This window comes from Nomascus leucogenys, chromosome 8 (genome assembly GCF_006542625.1).
Source record: "Nomascus leucogenys isolate Asia chromosome 8, Asia_NLE_v1, whole genome shotgun sequence".
Taxonomy (NCBI): Eukaryota; Metazoa; Chordata; class Mammalia; order Primates; family Hylobatidae; genus Nomascus; species Nomascus leucogenys.
This window is the reverse complement of record NC_044388.1, coordinates 72,577,194-72,585,509: the sequence shown is the minus strand read 5'-3', so window position 1 is coordinate 72,585,509 and position 8,316 is coordinate 72,577,194.

The window sequence follows — 8,316 nt, the reverse complement described above, 5'->3', positions numbered from 1 at the left end:
TAAGCAAAAATAAAAGTGCAGATTATTACACTCTAGGGTAGGCATATTTTCCAGGATGGGAGCGAGAAGGGAATTTCTGGAATTTGTACTGTCTTCCTCAAAAGCAAGCCTCCTCGGAGGAGAATATACATTTGCAACTTGAATGAAGAGTTAGGGTGAGGCAGGTGGGGGACAGGAAACAAGACAGTCAATACACGGCAGAGACTCAGCTCCTCGGACCCGGATTGCCCAGCCTCTTCAGCCAGCTCCATTCCATGGAAGGAAGAAGCAAGCTCTGGTGCCAGCCTGGCGCAGCCTCACCGTGACACATCAGCAGCCTTTTGAATGTCACCCGAGGCAGGTGAGTCTAAATCAGCCACCATATTCGTTGAAGCTTTTGATCCCTAATGTTGGAGCAACATGATCCGGTGACATAGATTCAGGTCTAGGAAGTTCATAAAGTCAGATTCTATTCTGGGCCTTTTCTGGGATAAATAGCTGGCTGGAAGTCACAGTCATTCTGAAAGGCTGAAAATAACTAGCACGACATTTTAATGAGTTAATAAATCTTTCTCACTGAACTACATGGAAAGACATGAAACATCACACTTTAGCTATTCACTAGGCTTAATTAAACTTGATGTTGAAAAGGTCAGTGCCCTGTCTGGTGAGTTCCAAATCACTTCAGATCCGACAGTAGGGGTGACTGTAGAGGTGAAAGCAAATGTGTTCACAGGCAAATTGGGAGACTTATGCTTCTATTGGAGACTTAAACAGGTGTGATTTAAATGGGCCTTGCCCCAAATAGTGACAATTAGCATTTATTAAGTGCTAGCTCTGTGTAAGTCACTGCTCTGATTGCTTTAGCTGTGTTAACTCATTTAATCCTCAACAGCAACCACAGTAGGTACTTCTTGATAGATGAGGAAACTGAGGCCCAGAGAGTTGTAGTGATTTGGCCAATGCCCTACCTTTGCAAGTCTGCAGAATGATAGAGCCAAAACTTGAATGCATAGTCTGACTCGAGCTTGCATGCTTAACCACTAGGCTATCCTGCCTCCCTCAATCAGAGTTGAGCTGTACTCACATAGTTAAAAATGCACACATCGGCTGGGCGCGGTGTCTCACGCCTATAATCCCAGCACTTTGGGAGGCCAAGGCGGGCGGATCGCCTGAGGTCAGGAGTTTGAGACCAGCCTTACCAATATGGTGAAACTCCGTCTCTACTAAAAATACGAAAATTAGCCGGGCTTGGTGGTGGATGCCTGTAGTCCCAGTTACTCAGGAGGCTGAGACAGGAGAATTGCTTGAGCCCGGGAGGTGGAGGTTGCAGTGAGCCAAGATCATGCCACTGCATTGCAGCCTGGGGAACAGAGCAAGATTCTATCTCAAAAAATAAATAAAAATGCACACATCTCTTGTGGGAGATTAACACCGTACACCTTCTAGGAATTTCAGTGAATGCATTCTAAGACAGGTCAAAGCATGCAAGACACTCACATGCTGCATGAGAAATATGATTCTTACCAGTATCATGGATTGGTGCAGGTCACAAGGAGGTCTGTTTACTAAGAACAATTATTGCAGTTTCTTCAACTCAAACACCTCAATTCAGCAAACATTCATTGAGCTTCTCCTGTGAATTAGATACCGTGCTATGTGTTGGGGAGAAATATGAGTAAGACATGGTACCAACCTTCAAGGACCTTACGGATTACAGATTTGTTCTTATAAAATTTCTGGGAAGACAAAAATAGCATTCTGGACCAATCTTTTATTAGCTCAGCACTCCAGTTCAGTGGAATCTTTATTGCCTGCAATGGTTTGGACCGAATTCCCATGTAGTGGTTTTATTGCATATATAATAAATATATATTAAATAAATACATATTATTATATCTATAAAATATATATAATATTTTTTGCCCATGCAGAGCCTTGTGCTAAAAGATATGTTAAATCTGGGACATATTAAACAGATGAGTTGCAGCTACTTTCTCATTCTTTCTGACAGAATCCGTTCACAGGGAGGGAAGGCTTTGAGTCAGGCTACCTGGGTTTAAACACTAGTTGAATTACTTTCTGGCTGCATGACCACCTTGGGTGACTCACTTCATCTCTCTGAGCCCAGATTCCCTTATCTGTAAAATGGAGAAAGTAACTGTAGTCATCCTTACAATCCTTTCAAGGATAAATGATATTAAATGCAAAAATGCATAATGGTATTTGTCACATTACTTGGCAAAGAGGAAGCTCTCAACACATCTTAGCTATTTCAGTTATTTTCTCCGCATTGTTCCATTTCTGAGTTCTGTTTCATCATTCAGTACTCTGAAGAGGCTGACTAGCAACATACAGACTGTAGGCTCTCCCACTTCACCTTTTTTCCTAGAGCAGATAGAAAATTGGCATAGGGGCAAGATACAGGGTAACATTTGTTAAAGGTCCCATTGTGACAAAAGCCCAACATTTCTTGTTGACATTTTCCATTTCTCAGAAGGCAAAGGAAATGATTCCTCTGATTCTGAAGTTGGTGATGTTGTAGAGACAGGGACTTGGAGAGAAAGCTAAGACGCCTTAAGGGTTGGGGCACAGAACAAGGACCCTCCTCTGCCCGGTTTGCATTCATTTCTGATTCAGTCTCTGCTGCTCTCCCCATGCTGGCTGCTCTCAGCTCTTGTCTTCGATCCTCAAGTCTCCCATCACCTCTGGTCCGATCTTGGCCTTCTGTAGCAAACCTAACCCTCTGCGACTGCTCAGACTGCTCCCCCAGTACAGTCCTGCTACAGAGCTCTAGGAGGTGTTGTTTACATTGCAGTCACTGTAAATGGTGCCTCCTGGAGGTGTGCAGCTTGATGACAGGGCTTGTTGGCCTTGCCATCTCTAGACGCTCACCCCAGGGCTCATGGGCTGCTTCAGCTAGGATGGGCTTCTTACAATTTTTCAACGTGCCTCACTCAGTCTTGGTTCTGTGTGTTTGCACATGCTGTTGTCTCTGCCTGGAAAGCTCTTCTCTCTCTCTTCTCATCATCCACTACCTCTGACTTGCAACCTCCCAGAAAAAAGAACAAACCCCTTGTGAAGGCAAGATCACTCTCGTTAACTTCTACTCATATTTCAAGACAAAAATTAAATATCACTTCCTTTGAGGCTTTCCCAGAACCTTAAACTAGAATCAATCATTTTGTTTTAAGGATCTGTTAATGCTTGTGTCCTCTTTTTTTGTAGCATCTAACACAATAGAAATTAGTTTAAAGTCTATATAAGAACTACAGGGACCGGGGCTGTGACTAGGACGGTCTTAAGTCTTCACTACGAGTAAAAATCATCTTGCTTATCCCTGGCTTCCCCCAGCCCCTCAGAGGCAACCTCTTTTAACATTTACTGTTTGAAATTCTTCTAGTGGCTTCTTCCATAACTTCAAATACTATATTTACTATTTCTTGATTTATTAATGGAGATAATAATTTATCTTTTCTTGAGACAGGGTCTGGCTCTGTCGCCCAGGCTGGAGTGCAGTGGTGTGACCTCGGCTCACTGCAGCCTCAACCTGGCTCAAGTGATCCTCCTGCCTCAGCCTCCCGAGTAGCTGGAACCACAGGCATGTACCACCACACCCAGCTAATTTTTGTATTTTTTTTTTTTAAGTAGAGACAGGATTTTTCCATGTTGCCCAGGCTGTCCTCAAACCCTTGAGCTCAAGTGATAAACCTGCCTCGACCTTCCAAAGCACTGAGATTATAGGCGTGAGCCACCGCACCCAGCCTAATTTCTTACAATTAAAGATGGGGGTTAAATTCACTTTCCATACCTCTCATTTTATTCTCTTTCCTCTTTCCATTGTTTGTTATGTTTTAATTCTTTCATTGAGTTATCTTTACAGTTGTAAATTATAAACTTAAGTCGTTATTTATTTCTATAAGCTTTAGCCAGCTACTGCTACAGATTGGTATACAGTTTGTATACCCACAAAATTCACACGTTGAGACCTAACCCCTACTGTGACAGTATTAGGAGGCGAGGCCTTTGAGAGGTGACTGGGGCATGAGGATGGGGCCCTTATGAATGAGATTTGTGCCCTTATAGGAGGCTAAAGAAACCAGATGTTCCCCCTTCCACCAAGTGAGGACACAGCCAGAAAGCACCATGGATGAGGCAGAGAACAGCTCTCACCAGACACTGAATCTTCTCTTGACGTATCTTGGACTTCCCAGCCTCCAGAACTGTGAGAAACAAATGTCTGTTGTTCATAAGCCACCCAATCTATGGTATTTTGTTACTGCAGCCCAAATAGACTAAGACAGTTACTCTTGACTCTTCACTAAACCAGATAAACCTACTTTTATCTCCTTTTATTTTTGTTTTATTTTGCTTTCTGAATTTTGCTAGCCCTACCTTCATTTTCATATCATCAGATTTATCACACATACAGTTCATTTTACAATCATAATTTAGACTTTTGGCTATAGTTTGATTCTGAAAGTTGAAAGCAAGTAAGAAGAGCTTGCATTACTTTGACTTTGTAATGATCATCACTGCAAAACTATTGAGGTGACAAGATTCTGTTTTTTTTCTCTGTGGGTTCAATAGTCCCAGCTTTTGTTCTACAGAAATAGAATGTGTGTCTAGTGGGAAGGTCAAGTTTCCAGTGGCTTCACTTTTCTTATGCTCTATCAATTCTTCCCTATCATGTCACAACCATCATTTCTTTGTGCAGTTTATTAAAAAATTTTCTTCCTAGAGTTTCTATTGCTTTGCTCCTTTCTTGTCGATATGAAGAACATCTATTTTCTGTAGACTCAGTTACCTTGCTTACTATCTTTTGCAGAGATCATACCTGCTCTTTCCCCAGTCTGACTTTTATCATTTTGTAGGTGGGCTGCTGTTCTCTGGGATGCTTCTTGGATCCTTTTATCTTTTGTGTCCAAAAATTTCACAAAAACATGCCTGACTTTTCTTTTTAACCATGCATATTGCTGAATATGCAGCATGCTTCTTTTTCTTTCTTTCTTTCTCTCTCTTTCATTCATTCTTTCTCTTTCTTTCTTTCTTTCTGTTTTTTTCTTTCTCTCTTTCTTCCTTTCTCTCTCTCTCTCTTTTTCTTTTTCTCTTTCTTTTTCCTTTTTTTTGACAGAGTCTTACTATGTCAATCAGGCTGTAGTGCAGTGGGGCAAACTCTGCTCACTGCAATCTCCACTCCTGGGTCCAAGCGATTCTACTGCCTCAGCCTCCCGGGCAGCTGGGATTACAGACTCATGCCACCATGCCTGGCTAATTTTTGTATTTTTTGTAGAGATGGTTTCACCGTGTTGGCTAGGCTAGTCTCGAACTCCTGACCTCAAGTAATCTGCCCACCTCAGCCTCCCAAAGTGCTGGGATTACAGGTGTGAGTCATTGCACCCAGTCTTCAGCAGGCATTTTCAGTCTGAAGATTTTTGTATCCTATAGCTTTGGAAATTTTTTTTCTATTATTTTACTGATAATTTCTTGTCTATTATTGTTTTGTTATCTTTTTCTCCTTAATTGAATTTGTATGTCTTTACCAATTGTCTCATATTTTTCATTTTTAAAATGAGGGATAATTTTGCTTTTCAGGAAATGCTTTCAACTTATTCTTTTAGTTATTTGTTATTTTGAACTACTTTATGTTCTTTTTCATAGTATTTTTATCTTATGGCTTTAATTTATTCTTGAAGACTGATTAGATTCTTTTTAGAGTTCTGTGATTTCTGAAGTCCTTATGTTTCCCACTGAGTCTATTATTCCCTATGTATGTACCACCTCCTTCAAGGTGCTGGTTTTCCACAGATGTCTGATGACTCAGGTTGTACTTTCATATGTAAGGATGAAAGACAAGTTGTTTATTCAGGACTGCTGGAAACAATTCATTCTGCTCTTGACTAGCTGGATTTAGCTGTTCCATTGGTCTCCTGCTGGAATGAGAAGTATGACTCGTAGCTCTGCATCAGCGGGCAAGACTTGTTGGCTGGAAGATTTTGCTTTTAGATATAGAAATGGTGAGCTAGTCATCCACTGGGCTTCTCCCACTCAAATGTTATATTGAAGGAAGCTTTGCTTTGGGGAACCCATATTCATGCTCTAAGCTTAGTCCTCCCTAGAAAATCCTTTCTTTTTTCTTACACACACACACACACACACACACACACGGTATGCAAAAACATTAGTGCCCCTATTCATCATCCCTTTATAGTACCAGCACATTGCTTGGCTCTGAATAAAAATGCAATAATTGTTTTAAATAACCATATAATAGTAACATGTAGATTTTATGTATTTGATTCTGAGGGTTCACCACTTATTAAGATATGCTCTCTGTACCCAAGCAGCTAATAGTTAGCTTCTAATGGAAGGAATAGATGTGTAAACAAATCACTATAATAAAGAGGGATAAGTGGGATAGAATGTGTTTGTACAAAGTGCTGAATTTATTGAGGAAGAGACATTAAGTCTGAGTGTGTGTGTGTGTGTGTGTGAGAGAGAGAGAGAGAGAGAGAGAGCAAGGAGAAGCTGCAGAGAAAAGGTGGCATTTCTAGAGGCAGAAGAACATATTGGCATATTGGTGGAACATACAGCCTCTGGAGCCAGGCTGTTTGAATTTAAATCTTGTGTATGTCAGTTACTGATTATTCTTGGATGAGTTATGCTCTTTGCCTATTTCATTTCCTGTAAAATGGGTATATGATATTAGTCCTGACCTCATAGGGTTTTTGAAAATTAAATGAATTGATACATATAAAAGGCTTTAATGATCCCTCCCATGGAATACATGTTAGTTGTTATTATTATTGCTGCTATTTCTTGATGTGGCCTTGAATTATGAGTTCATAACCAGAGAATAGGCAGGTGGTTATTCTTGGGAAAATAAGCATTGTGAGTGAATGGATAGGGGCATGAAAGTGCAGGCACATTTAGAGAGGGGAGAGTGGTTGCATATGAGTGGAATAAAACCATAATAAAACCAGAAAGGAGCTAACAGATCCCAGGAGGCCTTGAGAGCCCACAAAGGAGTTGCTTACACAGCCCTCTGTTATTGTATTCTGGCTTGAGGTCCTGCTCACATAGTAACACTATTAATGGAGTTAGGGAATCTCTAACATATATAATTTCTAAAACCACTGGGGGCCCCTTTTAATAGGTGGCATGAACTAAGTTTGGAACATTAAGAACTTATAGAAATAACTCTCTGAAGAAGACAAACAGGGAGGTGATAAGATTGAAAGCAAGAGCTCATTGGTCATATGTAAGAGGGTTAGACTTCAAGGTAACTTTGAATTATGAAATCTTATCCAATGTGTGGAAGGTTTAGCAACGCAGAGTTTGGGAAGACGTGAGGATGGGTTTTCTAACCATACAGAGCCATTATCAGATATAGCAGCTCACCTGTGGGACAGTAGGCATGGGATCACTGGGAGTGCCTAAGCAAATGCCGACGAGTGTTGACAAAGGGGAGGGGAAACATCTGCCTGGGGTGGGCCCATATTATCTAAGGTTTCTATCCAAGTGCCTGTGTGTACCTGACCTCTGGGCCAGAAACCATTTCTAAGTTTCTCCAGTTGCCATCTCAGTGCTCTAGGTATGTGGTTTCTGTTTGTTTTAGAAGTTTCAATACTGAAGGGAAGATCTGGTTTAGTGCAAGCAATGAGGCTGGGATCAAGGCTCTAAGGTCATTCTTGTTTGCTATACAATTGAGATGTCTGCACAACCCAGGCCAGAAAATATCTTTAAAAAATGCATAGTCCACTGCTTCCCAGCCTCTGATTATCTACAGCCTGCGTTCTTTCCAAAGGTCAAACTGTCTTTCCTAATCCAATCCAGCCACCTTTCTCTGCACTACCACAATAACTTCCAATCCTTGCCTCGTGGGATGGGAGGGTCCTTACAAGTACCCACTTCCATGAAGCCTGGGCTGAACAGGAAAGACAGGGCATGCTGAATTGTTTTCAAACCCAGCTCCTACTTTATCCACCTCGGCTTCTTTTAGGCCTTCGTCTGAGGAATAGAGCTGCTTTTTAAATAGTCGCTATTATGTCTGTACCTAGAAGTTCCCACCAGCCATCATTTTTCATTCTGGAGGCTTTTACAAGTCAAGTCTTGTCCCCAGAGATTCATTGGTACGCAAGACAGAAGCAAGCATGGAAAGCTTCAAACAATGTTGCCTTGAACAGACGCTTGGGGGCTTGCATAAGTCTTTAAAGAATACAGTTAAAATGGTATTTCCACAGGAAGATAGAGAACCTGAGGAAACTGGAACGATTTCTCCAAAATCTGGCCAATGATCCTTGCTGAGGATACTGATTTGCCCTGTGTTTTATGCTG